Below are 17190 nucleotides of genomic sequence, written 5' to 3'. Positions count from 1 at the left end.
TTGATTTGCGGGTAATCACTGTATCCACTCAATCTTACTACAGTTGTAAGAAAACACCTGTAATGCTGTACAAATGCATGTGTTTTTCAAGCACATGAAAGATTGTAGACAGGTAGAGATCGCCACTTGAGTGCCAGACTGACTCTATTGTAAAGGGAAGGCAGGATTATGTGTTATATTTGAGTTATTATGTATTTAAATGACCAGTCAAAATAACCCGATTTTGGCTATTCTAGGTAAATGTGTTTATAACTTATTTATTTTCATGTTTATGCAGCTAAAACGCTGTAGGCATGTTTAATACATATAGTTAGGAATAGTCACGAATGGGTATATGCGCAGTGTATTTTGGAACACAGTATAATTCAAATTTGAATAACCAAAACGGTCAAATTGACCGGCTCTGCGCTTGTAGTGTTAAATGTGGGTGTCATATCGTGGGCCGCACTTCCATGTGTGACGGGCCGCAGGTCGAGAACCACTGCCCTATTCAGAACAGGTTGGTCAGATAGGACCAGAACCAGTGCAGACCCAAAGAACAGAGGACGAGCGTTAGGCAGACAAACCCCAGGGCCCCAGGGCCCCAGGGCCACAGGTTAGTGCTTTCCTGGAGGTCTTTAGCTCCCCTGTATAATGGACCATTCCAGAGAGATTCCCCTTTGCAGTCAATATCATCAGCTCAGCAGTTTGCCAATACAGATCCCTGGGGAGGTGGGGGCTCAAATCCAGGACCAGGGTTAGCCACCCCTAGCATAAAGCAAAACATTACATGTGTTTAAATGGTTGAAGTCAATACAGTGATTAATGAATTGATGTATTTATTGAGGTGGCTGTGACAGAGTGGCTACAGAGACTATTGCGCTCCTTCACAGCAGCGTCTCTGTTGCTTATATTAAGTTATACTAAGGTATGCTGAGCTGACAATATTGAGGTTTTTACTAAAGAAAAAACAGATAACATGCCACAGGTTAACAACCAGTCCAGTCAAACCCTAAGAGAGATCAGGATAAATGAGGAGGAGGTAGTAAAGGGACTAGCAGAATTAAAAACAAACAAATCACCTGGGCCAGATGATATATTTCCAACAGTACGTAAAGAAATTATGGAAATGATTGTATTAATTATTTCTAAATAGCACTGGTTTCACTGTTTTTGAATGTTTTGATGTTTTTTTTATTTGTCAAATGCATTGACCGTTATTGTTCTTTTAAATGCATCAGATTGTTTTGATAGTTTTTTTTGTTTGTTGTTTTTTACATTTCAGTTAACTTGACAATTTTTTCACCATTGCATAAATTAAATAATCTAAAATGTGCTTTTTATTATTTTGTCTTGCTTTTCAAAGACAAAATCAATTACAAAACTACAATTAAAAAATATGTATTTAAGACTGAACATTAAACACTGTGCCAACAAAGCACAATAAATAAAATAAAATAAAATAGATAAATTTATATCTGGCCATCTTTGAGCCCCCCTTCTTGAATAGCCTACTGTGAAAGCCGGACACAAATAACGGGGAGAGAGAGAGGGAGAGTCTCCGGTTTCGGTTGTGTCCGGGCTTTATTTTGTTCAGGTATGTCAAAAAAGGGCGGAGATACAAAACAAAAACAAAATCAAAAGCAAAAGCAAAAAGTGTCCACAATCGGGGTGCTCCGGGCAGACAGGGGTAATAGACTCAGTCCACCTTCTTGTCGGTTAGCTGCTTCCGTCGGGGAGGGAGAGGGATTAAATAAACAGGGCACAGCCCACTTTATAGCGAGACACTCCTTTTCAATGGTGCTATATTTACGCTCCTGGGCGATAATTGTTTGCTTAGATAGAGGACGGGGTGTTCCTGACCCCCAACACTCTGGGACAGGACCGTGCCCACTCCAACTTCTCAGGCGTCGGTCTGTAGAATGAAAGGGAGAGAGAAGTCAAGGCATTTAAAAAAAGGGTGTTGGCAGAGGCGGTCCTTAATCGCCTGGAAAGCCACCTGGCACTGCTCCGTCCACTGGAAAGTATCTGGAGCACCTTTTCGCATCAGTTCGGTCAGGGGGTAAGCCAGGGTGGCAAAGTCCGGCAGAAACTGGCGATAATACCCGGAAAACCCCAAAAACTGCCGAACTTCCTTTTTGGACTTAGGAGGCGGACAGGAGGCAATAGCGGTCACCTTGTCAACGACTGGCCGTACCTGCCCCCCTCCTAAGAGGTACCCCAGATACTTGGTCTCCCTCCTCCCAACTGTTCACTTGCCCGGGTTTTCCGTGAGCAGCGCCCAGCCGATCCAGCAACTCATCCACACGGAGCATCGGATAGGCATCAAACCTAGACACTGCATTGAGCTCCCTATAATCAACGCAGAATCTAGTGCTGCCGTCAGGCTTTGGCACCAAGACTATAGGGCTACACCATTCCGATTGTGACTTTTCAATGACTCCCAGCTCCAACATCTTCTGCACCTCTTCATTGACAGCCTACTTTTTGTAATAGGGGGTGCGATAGGGTTTGACACGCACGCAGTGGTCCAGTGCTGTGTGGATGTGGTGTTCAATGAGAGGTGTGAGCACGGGTCGGTGAGAAAAGACATGCTGGAAGCGGCACAATAAAGAGCAAACGTGCTGTTTCTGGGCGTTTGTTAAATGGGCGTTTGTTAAATTGAGTTCAGTGCGAACCTCAGAAACAGCGGCTTCAGACTCTTTATTGTGGGGGGAACTAAAAGCACCCAATGCTTCCTGCTCTCGCCACTTCTTCAGCATGTTCAGATGATAGATCTGCTTTTACCTCCGACGATCTGGGCGACACACCTCATAATCAGCATCCCCTAAGCGGCGTGTGACCAAAAAGGGTCCCTGCCACTTAGCCAGCAGTTTAGATGTTGAATTTGGGAATAACACCAGTACCTTGTCCTTGGGTGAACGATCGTAACCGGGCTCTCCTGTTGTACATGCGCTGTTGTCGCTCCTGGGCCTGTAAGAGATGCAACTGTGCAAGTTTCCCCAGTGCCGATAGCCGATCTCTCATGTCCAGGATGTGCTGTACCATAGAGGTCTGGGAGGGGGCGGTCGCCTCCCAGTCCTCCTTTATTAAGTCGAGGATGCCCCTCAGCCGCCTCCCGTACAGCAGCTCGAAGGGAGAGAAGCCAGTGGACGTCTGGGGCACCTCGCGTACAGCGAACAGCAGGGGTGGCAATAACTTGTCCCAGTCCCAAGCGTCTGTGCTCACAAACTTACAGATCATGTTCTTTAGGGTTTTATTAAAGAGCTCCACTAGGGCGTCTGTCTGGGGATGATAGATTGAGGTCCTGATGGACTTTATCCCCAGCAGCCTACAGAGGTCTCGCATCACGCGTGACATGAATGGAGAGCCCTGATCTGTCAGGATTTCCTTTGGGATCCCCACCCGAGTGAAGACCTTAAACAGCTCCTCGGCGATCCTAGTCGCTGACATTGTCCGTAGACGAATTGCCTCCAGGTACCGAGTGGCATAGTCTACTATGACCAGCACAAATTGATACCCCGCGGAGCTTTTCTCCAACGGACCGATCAAATCCATCCCAATGCGCTCAAATGGTATCTCCATGAGAGGCAGCGGTACCAGCGGAGCCCACGGTACTGCACTGGCATTGGTCTTCTGGCACTCCGGACAGGCAGCACACCATCTTTCTACCTCCTTTTTGATGCCTGGCCAGAAGAATCGGTCCATTATCCGGCTTAAGGTCTTGTCACGACACAGGTGACCTGCCCCAGCCAAATCAGATGAGAGCCTATGATCCTTAATATTAGATAGATAGTTTTCACTAGCGAGCACCCGGCCGGGCGATGTCCAGGCTGCCCGCAACGTCACCGTGGTTTTTCCAGGGGACCACACACTGCCGGGGGAGAGAGAAAAAGAAGGAGCTAAGGAGGCAGATTTGTTTTTGGGACAGGCAAGGCGAGAAGGGGAAGTGGGTCGGGGAGAAACATGTTTAGGTGTGGTGTTTGGCAACATGCTGGTATCCAGGACAGTCGGGTCAGAGGGGGTCTTGGGAATGGAAGGGAGGGTGCCCGCCGTCGGGCATCAGAAGGTGGCATCGTCCCGGGCAATGATGGTTCTCTGCCAGCCTGGTGCCAGCCTTCAGGTTGGACGTGGGAGATGGCAGATGAACTGCTCCAAGGCCACCAGGTCGGCAACTTCCGTGGCTTGAGCCAGCGGTGGCAGGCACCGGGAGCCAGGTTCGAACCGGAGGCTTCTGAGCTTTCGGCGCTGGCCGTCCGACGTCAGACCGACCCGGTCCAGGACACTGTCCCTCAGACTTTTGTAGTCTAGGGCATCCTCGGGACGAAGCACTCGGGTGGCAGGGGAGCCAGGCGTACCGCCCACTCCGACTCCGGCCAGTCGCAACACCGGGCAGTGCGCTTGAAGATGGCAAGAAAAGCCTCCGGGTCATGAAGTGAGCACTGACTCCGGTGGTACTCGATCCCACAACCATTGAATGACCACTGCCCTTTTCACTAAAAGTCCAACGCGCTATCCATTGCGCCACAGAGCATGCCTACTGATGATGGGGCATCTCAGCGTGCTTGTACAAGTAGCATTTACAGATGTGTTTTTTTAATCGCTCTCTCTGATATAGAGATGAAAGGAAATGATGGGTTCTTCTTTTAGATAATACGACTCATGTTGACTTGACTGTGAGGGAAAGTTTTTGTCAGGCACACTGTCTGTGTGTTTGTCTGTCTATCTGTGGCTGTCTGTGTGTCTGTGGCAGTCTGTGCTTGTGGCTGTCTGTGTGTGTGTCTGTGGCTGGACCGATGGGGCTGATTGGAAACATCATCGACCTGGGTTTCTCTTCATCACAGATACATCTTTCGCTGCCCACATGCCCGAATTGCTTTTCAGCTGGATCACAGCCTCGCCCCAGGTGGGCAAAACCTCCAAAAGTGGTACAAACTCATCCACGTATTCCAGTGTTTCCGAGAAAGCTTGGCATAGTGAGTGAGAAAGTCAACCCTGACAGTGTGGCGACAGATGAGAAGCCACGGAATTGATGCACTCTGTGATGTCATAGAAGTCAGCTGTGAGAGAGTTCTGAGATGTCATCGCTGAACTGGCAGTGAAGGGAGAGGGAGAGGAAGGCAAAGCATGTACATGGCTTCTCTCGCTGACTGGGCAAGATTGGATTAATGAGAGAGTGCAAGGACGGAAATGCAGTTGTTTTCTCGAAGAGTGTAGAAGAGTTTTCTGGTCTCCTGATGGAGGCGTAGGTTCAAATACCACTTCTGACAGACTGATTTATAGCATGACCAATGCTAGGAATTGCAAAAGTGTTCTTTTATTTTCTGACACTAAGCTGTTGGTCACCTCGACTCGGTTGCATAAGTGTTGAAAGTCACGGATTCCCGCAATTCTGTGGCCGCATTCTCAAGGCTATCTTCTATAATACACCTCTCAAAAAAATAAGGGAACAAGTAATCATCACAGCATAATACCAAGTCAGTTACAGTTCAGGCATATTAATCTGTACAGTTAGGAAGCCTAAGCGGTTGTGAATCACTGTCTCTTGTTTTGGTGCAAATGAAAGTGACAGCAGGTGCACCGGAGATAGGCAACAGCAAGACAACCCCAAAAAGGGAATGGTTTTGCAGGTGGTGGCCACAGACGATTGCTCTCTCCTTATCCTTCCTGACTGATTCTTCTCTAGTTTTGCCTTTTGCTAGTGTCCTTGTCACTACTGGAATTATGAGGTGCTCCCTGCAGCCCATTCAGGTTGCACAGGTAGTCCAGCTCCTCCAGTATGGCACATCCATACGTGCCGTCTGAAGAAAGTTTGCTGTGTCTCCCAGTACAGTCTCAAAAGCATGGAGGTGGGAGAGTTACGAATTATGCAATGTACGGTGAAGATCTTGAGGTTTCCTAGATTTTGATCACGGAGATCCGATGTGTGATTTAAGTGTTCCCGCAGTTTTCTTGATCAGTATATAATCTCCCGGTGGACGTATACATCCTCTCAGAATGGCCGAGTGGTCTAATTTGCCAGACTTAAGGTGTTGTTCCCTTGAAGAGTGTAGAAGGGTTTTCTGGTCTCCTGATGGAGGCGTGGGTTCAAATCCCACTCCTGACAGATTGATTTATAGCATCACCAATGCTAGGAATTGCAAAAGTGTTCTTTTCACACTTGTGTGTAATGCATTTTGCAGCCAAATTACATAAACATGAGGAAATGCCTGGCAGAGAGACTCCTTTTGATGGCCGGTTAGCTCAGTTGGTTAGAGCGTGGTGCTAATAACGCCAAGGTCTTGGGTTCGATCCCCACATCGGCCAAGACCGATCGTAGGTGCTCATCCGTCTAGTTCGAGTCCTGTTTTTTGAATGTTTGACATGAAACTCCCTGAAGGCAAGCGTAGTAGTGCACTTAAGCAGTGGTAGGATCCACAAGACTTCATCAAGCCGTGTCAAAGTCGGCCATCTACATGCACACGGGAAAATGTCCTTTCGCCGCTTTGCTTTTCTCAGAACACTTCATTTGCATTCTGTCCTCTGATAGTTTCAACTCGTGGGCTCCTGCCAATTCCTTATTACACAGACTTGGAGAGGGAAGCAATGCCAGTGGCTTCAAGAATCAACGCAAGTTTCATGAATGGCACATCTAAGCCATGGTGCCAACCAGACATTGAGCTGTTGGTCACCTCGACTCGGTTGCATAAGTGTTGAAAGTCACGGATTCCCGCAATTCTGTGGCCGCATTCTCAAGGCTATCTTCTATAAAACACCTCTCAAAGAAATAAGGGAACAAGTAATCATCACAGCATAATACCAAGTCAGTTACAGTTCAGGCATATTAATCTGTACAGTTAGGAAGCCTAAGCGGTTGTGAATCACTGTCTCTTGTTTTGGTGCAAATGAAAGTGACAGCAGGTGCACCGGAGATAGGCAACAGCAAGACAACCCCAAAAAGGGAATGGTTTTGCAGGTGGAAGCCACAGACGATTGCTCTCTCCTTATCCTTCCTGACTGATTCTTCTCTAGTTTTGCCTTTTGCTAGTGTCCTTGTCACTACTGGAATTATGAGGTGCTCCCTGCAGCCCATTCAGGTTGCACAGGTAGTCCAGCTCCTCCAGTATGGCACATCCATACGTGCCGTCTGAAGAAAGTTTGCTGTGTCTCCCAATACAGTCTCAAAAGCATGGAGGTGGGAGAGTTACGAATTATGCAATGTACGGTGAAGATCTTGAGGTTTCCTAGATTTTGATCACGGAGATCCGATGTGTGATTTAAGTGTTCCCGCAGTTTTCTTGATCAGTATATAATCTCGCGGTGGACGTATACATCCTCTCAGAATGGCCGAGTGGTCTAATTTGCCAGACTTAAGGTGTTGTTCCCTTGAAGAGTGTAGAAGGGTTTTCTGGTCTCCTGATGGAGGCGTGGGTTCAAATCCCACTCCTGACAGATAGATTTATAGCATCACCAATGCTAGGAATTGCAAAAGTGTTCTTTTCACACTTGTGTGTAATGCATTTTGCAGCCAAATTACATAAACATGAGGAAATGCCTGGCAGAGAGACTCCTTTTGATGGCCGGTTAGCTCAGTTGGTTAGAGCGTGGTGCTAATAACGCCAAGGTCTTGGGTTCGATCCCCACATCGGCCAAGACTGATCGTAGGTGCTCATCCGTCTAGTTCGAGTCCTGTTTTTTGAATGTTTGACATGAAACTCCCTGAAGGCAAGCGTAGTAGTGCACTTAAGCAGTGGTAGGATCCACAAGACTTCATCAAGCCGTGTCAAAGTCGGCCATCTACATGCACACGGGAAAATGTCCTTTCGCCGCTTTGCTTTTCTCAGAACACTTCATTTGCATTCTGTCCTCTGATAGTTTCAACTCGTGGGCTCCTGCCAATTCCATATTACACAGACTTGGAGAGGGAAGCAATGCCAGTGGCTTCAAGAATCAACGCAAGTTTCATGAATGGCACATCTAAGCCATGGTGCCAACCAGACATTGAGCTGTTGGTCACCTCGACTCGGTTGCATAAGTGTTGAAAGTCACGGATTCCCGCAATTCTGTGGCCGCATTCTCAAGGCTATCTTCTATAATACACCTCTCAAAAAAATAAGGGAACAAGTAATCATCACAGCATAATACCAAGTCAGTTACAGTTCAGGCATATTAATCTGTACAGTTAGGAAGCCTAAGCGGTTGTGAATCACTGTCTCTTGTTTTGGTGCAAATGAAAGTGACAGCAGGTGCACCGGAGATAGGCAACAGCAAGACAACCCCAAAAAGGGAATGGTTTTGCAGGTGGAGGCCACAGACGATTGCTCTCTCCTTATCCTTCCTGACTGATTCTTCTCTAGTTTTGCCTTTTGCTAGTGTCCTTGTCACTACTGGAATTATGAGGTGCTCCCTGCAGCCCATTCAGGTTGCACAGGTAGTCCAGCTCCTCCAGTATGGCACATCCATACGTGCCGTCTGAAGAAAGTTTGCTGTGTCTCCCAGTACAGTCTCAAAAGCATGGAGGTGGGAGAGTTACGAATTATGCAATGTACGGTGAAGATCTTGAGGTTTCCTAGATTTTGATCACGGAGATCCGATGAGTGATTTAAGTGTTCCCGCAGTTTTCTTGATCAGTATATAATCTCGCGGTGGACGTATACATCCACTCAGAATGGCCGAGTGGTCTAATTTGCCAGACTTAAGGTGTTGTTCCCTTGAAGAGTGTAGAAGGGTTTTCTGGTCTCCTGATGGAGGCGTGGGTTCAAATCCCACTCCTGACAGATTGATTTATAGCATCACCAATGCTAGGAATTGCAAAAGTGTTCTTTTCACACTTGTGTGTAATGCATTTTGCAGCCAAATTACATAAACATGAGGAAATGCCTGGCAGAGAGACTCCTTTTGATGGCCGGTTAGCTCAGTTGGTTAGAGCGTGGTGCTAATAACGCCAAGGTCTTGGGTTCGATCCCCACATCGGCCAAGACTGATCGTAGGTGCTCATCCGTCTAGTTCGAGTCCTGTTTTTTTAATGTTTGACATGAAACTCCCTGAAGGCAAGCGTAGTAGTGCACTTAAGCAGTGGTAGGATCCACAAGACTTCATCAAGCCGTGTCAAAGTCGGCCATCTACATGCACACGGGAAAATGTCCTTTCGCCGCTTTGCTTTTCTCAGAACACTTCATTTGCATTCTGTCCTCTGATAGTTTCAACTCGTGGGCTCCTGCCAATTCCTTATTACACAGACTTGGAGAGGGAAGCAATGCCAGTGGCTTCAAGAATCAACGCAAGTTTCATGAATGGCACATCTAAGCCATGGTGCCAACCAGACATTGAGCTGTTGGTCACCTCGACTCGGTTGCATAAGTGTTGAAAGTCACGGATTCCCGCAATTCTGTGGCCGCATTCTCAAGGCTATCTTCTATAATACACCTCTCAAAAAAATAAGGGAACAAGTAATCATCACAGCATAATACCAAGTCAGTTACAGTTCAGGCATATTAATCTGTACAGTTAGGAAGCCTAAGCGGTTGTGAATCACTGTCTCTTGTTTTGGTGCAAATGAAAGTGACAGCAGGTGCACCGGAGATAGGCAACAGCAAGACAACCGCAAAAAGGGAATGGTTTTGCAGGTGGTGGCCACAGACGATTGCTCTCTCCTTATCCTTCCTGACTGATTCTTCTCTAGTTTTGCCTTTTGCTAGTGTCCTTGTCACTACTGGAATTATGAGGTGCTCCCTGCAGCCCATTCAGGTTGCACAGGTAGTCCAGCTCCTCCAGTATGGCACATCCATACGTGCCGTCTGAAGAAAGTTTGCTGTGTCTCCCAGTACAGTCTCAAAAGCATGGAGGTGGGAGAGTTACGAATTATGCAATGTACGGTGAAGATCTTGAGGTTTCCTAGATTTTGATCACGGAGATCCGATGAGTGATTTAAGTGTTCCCGCAGTTTTCTTGATCAGTATATAATCTCGCGGTGGACGTATACATCCACTCAGAATGGCCGAGTGGTCTAATTTGCCAGACTTAAGGTGTTGTTCCCTTGAAGAGTGTAGAAGGGTTTTCTGGTCTCCTGATGGAGGCGTGGGTTCAAATCCCACTTCTGACAGATTGATTTATAGCATCACCAATTCTAGGAATTGCAAAAGTGTTCTTTTCACACTTGTGTGTAATGCATTTTGCAGCCAAATTACATAAACATGAGGAAATGCCTGGCAGAGAGACTCCTTTTGATGGCCGGTTAGCTCAGTTGGTTAGAGCATGGTGCTAATAACGCCAAGGTCTTGGGTTCGATCCCCACATCGGCCAAGACCGATCGTAGGTGTTCATCCGTCTAGTTCAAGTCCTGTTTTTTGAATGTTTGACATGAAACTCCCTGAAGGCAAGCGTAGTAGTGCACTTAAGCAGTGGTAGGATCCACAAGACTTCATCAAGCCGTGTCAAAGTCGGCCATCTACATGCACACGGGAAAATGTCCTTTCGCCGCTTTGCTTTTCTCAGAACACTTCATTTGCATTCTGTCCTCTGATAGTTTCAACTCGTGGGCTCCTGCCAATTCCTTATTACACAGACTTGGAGAGGGAAGCAATGCCAGTGGCTTCAAGAATCAATGACCATGAACTCAGACCCAATTCTTGGTGGGGGGGGTTTAAGACTAGAAAAGTCACTGGTGCCATCACTGGTATACATTGATTACAGATCGGGCCCTGTGTTCAGTGTGGCCACTGCTACCTACCTACATACCAGATTAGGCTGGTGCATAGAGGTGCGAGAGAGCAGTTCTGGATCAAACACACCTGCTGCTGCGCTCTGCTCTCCAATGCGCACTGTAGGTCAGTCTCAGGACCAGACAGTGCGCAGTAAGTTGACCATTGAAATACTCTTGCTGTGCTGGATTTTATTTCTGCTATGACACTGACAATTTGATGAATGGTGATAGCTAGTTTAGGGTTACCATACATCAGAGGAGGCTGGTCCACAGAGGCAGAGGAGGTTGCTCCTCCTCTATCTTTGAGTGTTCAGCTGTTACTGTTTCTTCAGTTATATTTGTACTATATTACCTTGTTATAGTGTTAAAATGTATTTTCATTTAATAGTGTGGTTTTTCAAAGTAAATACTTTTTATATACATTAATCATATTAACTAAAACAAATATGATTTTCTTTTTAGTAAAAATAATACTAATCGTTAATGTTATTTATTGTTTGTTATTGATTGTTAAAAAAATATGTTTTAGCTCACAAGTTTTTGTGTTCTTTTCTTGGTAAATCATTTTAGCACCTTTTTGCCATGTATTGAACAAATAAGTGCTGTTTTTTATTTGACCTATTTGTATATATTTGCACAGTATATAATGTTACATAAGGGTCCAGGGATTGAATGTTACACTCATAACTTATTGTTCAGACATTAATACATAGATTTTGTTTTGCATGTAAATACTTGTTTGACGTCATAACACTTTGTTGTAAAAGGTACTTCTTAACATACAGTGTTAAAGATGCATTCTAGTGATGTTGGGGGGAGTTGTGTACCCATTCTCTCCAGTCAGGCATTTTCTTTATTTTTGCATATTAAGGGGACCCTATTTTGTTCACTAATACCATTCCCTCTTGCACTGAACACATGCTCAAGGAATGTGTCCATATTGAAGCACTTTTGGGGGTGAGGCGGGTGGAAAAGTTGTCTGTATTGTCTTGTGTTCATGGCAAGAAGGCATCACCGTTGTCTATTGTGTTCATTTTAAAATACATTTGTCACTAGCAAATGGTAGCAAATATGGTGGTACATTAATGCTGGATTGTTATGAATAGCCCAGCTTATCCTTGTAATTTGCTTCAATCTTGACTTACAAACTGAGTTTTTAAAACCAATTTTAAAAGCATGCCCCCAGACCCCCCTAGCAGACCTCTCTGTAATAATCATGGCCTCCTTATGGCCCCCGCCCCATTTTCAAAATCCTAGAATCAGTGAAATGATTTTTGTCCTGTTTTTCATGTTGTACAGAATTGATTTCTTATTATCATGGTTGTACAGTAAACTGTCCAATTTATTAATTCGGGACCGTTTAGCCTGGAGCTTAGGCTCACTCATATCTTCCTCTTGAAAGTGGCGACTGCAGACGATAGTATGAGGGGTTATGCTGAACTGCTCACACCAAATATTTTGTATCCACTTTTTGAGAGTATCTTCCATGGTAGGGAAAGTATGAAAAGAAAGCTCAACACGCAGTTGAACTAGAGGAAGCCTCACGCAGCGGGACATCTGATACCCCACTCCCCCGCTGTTATTGTGAAAATGGTGCGGTCGAAACACTTGGCCAGTCAGATGTGCGGAACACACTGATGTGCATTTTGCAGCTCAGCAAAGCGGAAACTGACTAGCGAGTCAAAATGCCTCACCAAAGGCAAAAATCAGGGGACAGAGAGGAAAAGGAATCGAAAGAAGCAGAGAGGCAATGGCCACATTTCTTGCAAGGCATGAACACCAGGTATGATAGGCGAAGCTGAACATGGCAAAAGTGAGGAGCTGGTAGACTCGCAAATAAAACGTCAGCTAGAAAGCTTAACCTTTAAGTAACGTTAGCACATTCACTTCACTAGATAAGAAAAAAAAACACTGCTTCACTGGCCATGAGAAGGGCTGTGTACCAACCCGGTATTAAACGGGCCCCGGTGCTAAATGATTAAAGACTGTAGTATTGATGAGCTCCGACGTTACGGTTCTTTTGAACGTGTCGGTGTCATTGGAAATCACGCAGCTGCAGCCGCTGCTCTGCTCTGTCGGACTGACACACACACACACACACACACACACTATGGCAGGGATGGCGAACCCGTAATGCAACGTCTGAATTTCAGTGTGAATACATACACAATAAAATAGCACCCTTCCCAGTAGCTAGAAATACCACGCATTAGGCTGCTATGGGTTAGATCATGGGTTTTCAAACCGGTCCTGGAGTACCCCCTGCCCTGCTGGTTTTTGTTCCAATTTAGGTTTTAATTACTTAATTGAATGGTATATTGCTTTGTTAGGTCAATTAAGGATTCAATTAAGCAATTTAAGACCTCAGTTGCAGTGAACATTTTGTCAGGGTTCACATCGCAAAATGTGAGACAAATTCACCTCCATTTGCGATGTATTTTCTTCATCGATTCGCTGATTCTGCGATGCATTAAAATACGTTTTTCCGTCCCAAATCAAGCATCGAAAATGCGTATAAGCAATGCTGAGGTACCTCCCCTTTAAGATACGCGTATTTTTTTTATTTTATTGTGACGCCCGAGAGGCGGCCCGCACTCCGTGCCCTGTTACCCGAATCCCGTCCCTCATTGGCCAGCGGGTCTGTCACTCATACAGGGCAGGGCTGTAGCTTTCCAATTACACCAGACACGCCCATATCCGAGTACTTGGCTGCGCTGCGGGTTTGTGTGAGAACAAATAATCACCACTTTTGATAATTGGTAGACCAATTTAAGTTGCTAATCAAGCAACTCGTGTTGCTAAGCAAAATTATATTTGATTAGCATAACTACTATGCAAATTTGAGACAACAAAATGTACGCTGCAGTTGGAACAAAAACCAGCAGGGCAGGGGGTACTCCAGGACCGGTTTGAAAACCACTGGGTTAGACGATTGCACTGACTCCTTTTTTCACACGCAAAATTACATCGAGAGCAACAGACATGGACGGTCACTACTACTGAGTTCAGGCAATAATTATTATGCATGCTATTTAAAGTCGTTCACATTGTCTGGCAAACCCAGCGGATTGTACATCACGCATCACACTCCCCTCACACAGACGCACACAAAGAAAGATATAGAGAGACACAGAGAGAGACAGATAGAGAGAGAGAGCGCTACAGTAATTAACGGAGCACAAGAGGTGGCCGCCGAGGCCACACAAAACACGACAAAGTCAGCACAGTTTCCAAATCGACCCTATTATTTAAAATATATTCAAACTCGGCATTTACGTTTTCAAAGGAGCACAATCTGCCGGTTGTCGTGGTTGGATCGATCCATAATAATGCTAACAATGTTCCAATTTCCCAACTTACATAGCTAGCTAGCGTTAACTAATTTGACTCAGATCAGTGTAATGTGTGATGCGCTGCATCACTACACTGCATGCTCACGCAGCAATGACGCAGTGACACAAATGGAACTGGCTGGCACTTATTCTGCTCGGTGATATTCTTGGTTGTTCCATGGTGGTGCTAAAGTGGGGCTGTAGCCTAACCAAGCCATACCCCGCCGCCACCCCTGACGCTGTGCAAGATTTCTATGAGGGCAATTATTGCTGTGAGTGACCTAGACAGATGTCATCATGGGCAGACTCTCTCTATATATATTTTTTTTCACAATAATTCATATTGTCTTGTGCATCATAATAATTGTAACCAGGTGGCTGATGTGTACACTCTACCCTTGGCTAAATTACTGACCATGCCACTCGTTTCGCCCAAATAGTTTTAGATATAATGCGCACAACTCAGGTTTCCCCCTACAAGATCTTTTTAATCAAATAAAAGTAAGCAGAGACCGGAATAAATTGTACAAAATGTTTAACAGTTTATTACAAGCAAAAATCCAAGAATAAAAGCAGGATATGCAATAAACGATTCAATAATTATTCATCTTAAATGCCACAGGCGAACTGGGGTTAGTGAAGTAAAATAAACAAATAAACCACACTACAAACCAAACTCTAAATGTGAAAACAAATCGTGATCATTGTAACAACTCAACTCCAAAAAAGAAACCATTCAAATAAGAAACCCCAACTACCCGTTCACCAAGTGGCAATTAGACAGATGACTTTTAAAACTATTGTACGTTACAAATCATAATATAACAATAGTTTAAAGATGGATAAAAACAAAGAAAAAAATACATAAAATCCATTGTCAGCATGATTAAACAAAAGTTACCTAAAATGCAGTTTAAATCCAGTTACCTCGGGGAGGACAGGTATGCAGAGCAGCTTCCTTCATCCAAATCCTGTCACAGAGTTAGATGAGTTGGGAGCTGTGAACACAGGTGGGACTTGATAGGGGTGGGACACTTTCCTGGTTTTCTTCTATTTTTACCCCTGTCAGAGATCCCAGTTTAATACTAATGTCTAATCAGATTAATCTGTGTCCCAGTCTCCCTCTTTCATATGATATGCAAGTATTACTGATGTAACAAATATCATTTTATTTTCTAGAAAGGGGTGAGGTGACACATTAGCTGACTAAAGTAGGTAGAAACTTTTTTTTTTTAATCTATGTACTATTTGTCAATAGTGAAGTCATGCTGGATTCCAAGACGTGTCTCAGGCTGCCCTCTGACAGAGAAGGAGCTTATTAAGGGCATGTGTTGTGTGCAGGGTATTGTTATTGTTGTATTGCTATGACCAGCAGTACATATTGTGATATTGTGGAGCAGTGTAGCACAGTCACTCAGAGATGGCTCACACTCTGGGCCCTCATTCACCACAGCCCAACACTATAATGGGGATCCCAGACTGACGGGTAGTGGCAAAATAAATCAGTTTTCTGTTGGTCTCAGTGTAGGATGTTGTTAATATACACTGCACTGCTGGGTTTACAGGTCACAGTGAGTGTCTCTCCTGGCTGAACAGATTTCACTGATGGAGTCTGAGTCACAGTATACTGTCCGGTGGATTCTGGAAACGAAGAATAAAAATAATGCTTACATATATATGTAATATACATGAAAACAATCTGATTTGGTCTGTGAGTTTGATGTGTGCCTGTTTAGATATTACAAAGAAATACATACAAAATGGAAATAATAAAATCAAAATAATTCCCACCCTGAGTGCATAGTGTCCAGATGAACATGGTGATGAAAGTCATTGTTGATGTGTATTGTGTTGGCATGAAGGGCAGCTGTCGGTCATGAAGTGTTAAACTCACAGGCTGTAAACACTCCCAGAGCACTGAAGCATGTGCTGCCGGTGCCAAGTGTCTCGTTGTCGGACCTGCTGCATGGATTCCCCAGATCACCGCTACCTGTCACCCCTGTCTCAAGTTTTGTGGTTTCCCTTCTAATAATTTCATTCTTTTCTTTCTTCAAATGTACTTAAACCAAGGAGTACAGTTTTTGAACCATTCAAGACGATCTTATTAATTTTCCTTTTTAAAAAAAAACTGGTGGTTCAGTTAATTTGCTACAGAAATTCGATACCCTCTCAGTAATGTTGTGTAGATTGCTAAATGGAGAGTCTTTGACAGCATAAACATATTAACTGTGTAGTGGTGCACCTCAACAGCTTAACAAGCTTTCCATTTCCATTTTCAAAATAAGAAGCAGAATGTGCTCACAGGGCTCCCCAATTATTGACATTTGAGGCCAGAGGAGTAAATTGATGCACATTGAATGTCATATTTTTTTCTCCATAAAGGATCTGAACACGAATTACAAATTCTACAAGGATAAGGGCAGCAAAATGAGTATCCCGCGTATCAATTTCACTTTCTAACAATATATGCATTGGTTGCACAAGCAGAGCAAATTGAGCATTATTTAAGAAGCATCTTTCAATCACAAAGGCAACATGTTCCCTATGACCCACTGGGCTTTGGAAAGCTGTTCCTCTGCTCTATATCGGACCTCCGGATCATTTGTTTGTTGCTAATTGATTGGTATAAGCCCCAGGTGTGTACAATCCCCCAGGAAATTATATACTAGGCTGCAATTTAGTGCGTATCCTGCACTTGTGTTGCAATCTGACCCAAAGGGCAACACCTTTGAGTTACTAACTTAATCCTGTACCAATGTTTACATATTAGATAACTTTCACCATCTGCTGTCAGAGAAACAATGCACTATGTTTGGCAAAGCACTATGCTATGTACAGAACACACTTATTCCTGGGTAGCTGCTGCCATGCTGGAACAGGCTGGCACACAAAATCAGGCGTCTGCAAAACAGTTTATATGTTATTGCTCAACTGTCATAAATTGTAGAATACATGATCTCGATAAAAGCTCAGACATTTATCACACAGGGCAAGCCAGCTAAGCGATGAAAGGAACCATAACCATTTAATGTGCCTTTTCACAATTGCTGGCGCTCTGTGCCACGATCAGCCGTGTTCAGCCAGCATTAATGACACAGGCCGCTTGTCTAGAACGGCAACATGAATTGAGCACCATCAGAGTAAACAGACAGTCGCAGTGCGGGGGCTTCTGTAGACTTTCACAATTATCCGAATTTA

General features: G+C 44.7%; 4 non-coding genes across 4 annotated transcripts; all 4 read left to right on the top strand.

Annotated features, from left to right (window-relative positions):
- Positions 1-6211: 6211 nt before the first annotated feature.
- trnai-aau (transfer RNA isoleucine (anticodon AAU)) lies at positions 6212-6285 on the top strand. The gene has a single exon. It is a non-coding gene; the product is annotated as a tRNA-Ile (tRNA).
- A 1251-nt stretch (positions 6286-7536) lies between these two features.
- Positions 7537-7610, top strand: trnai-aau (transfer RNA isoleucine (anticodon AAU)). Its single transcript has one exon. It is a non-coding gene; the product is annotated as a tRNA-Ile (tRNA).
- A 1251-nt stretch (positions 7611-8861) lies between these two features.
- On the top strand, positions 8862-8935 carry trnai-aau (transfer RNA isoleucine (anticodon AAU)). Its single transcript has one exon. It is a non-coding gene; the product is annotated as a tRNA-Ile (tRNA).
- Positions 8936-10186: 1251 nt separating this feature from the next.
- On the top strand, positions 10187-10260 carry trnai-aau (transfer RNA isoleucine (anticodon AAU)). The gene has a single exon. It is a non-coding gene; the product is annotated as a tRNA-Ile (tRNA).
- Positions 10261-17190: the final 6930 nt, after the last annotated feature.

This window comes from Amia ocellicauda, chromosome 12 (genome assembly GCF_036373705.1).
Source record: "Amia ocellicauda isolate fAmiCal2 chromosome 12, fAmiCal2.hap1, whole genome shotgun sequence".
NCBI lineage: Eukaryota > Metazoa > Chordata > Actinopteri > Amiiformes > Amiidae > Amia > Amia ocellicauda.
This window is presented reverse-complemented; position numbering and strand designations above follow the sequence as displayed.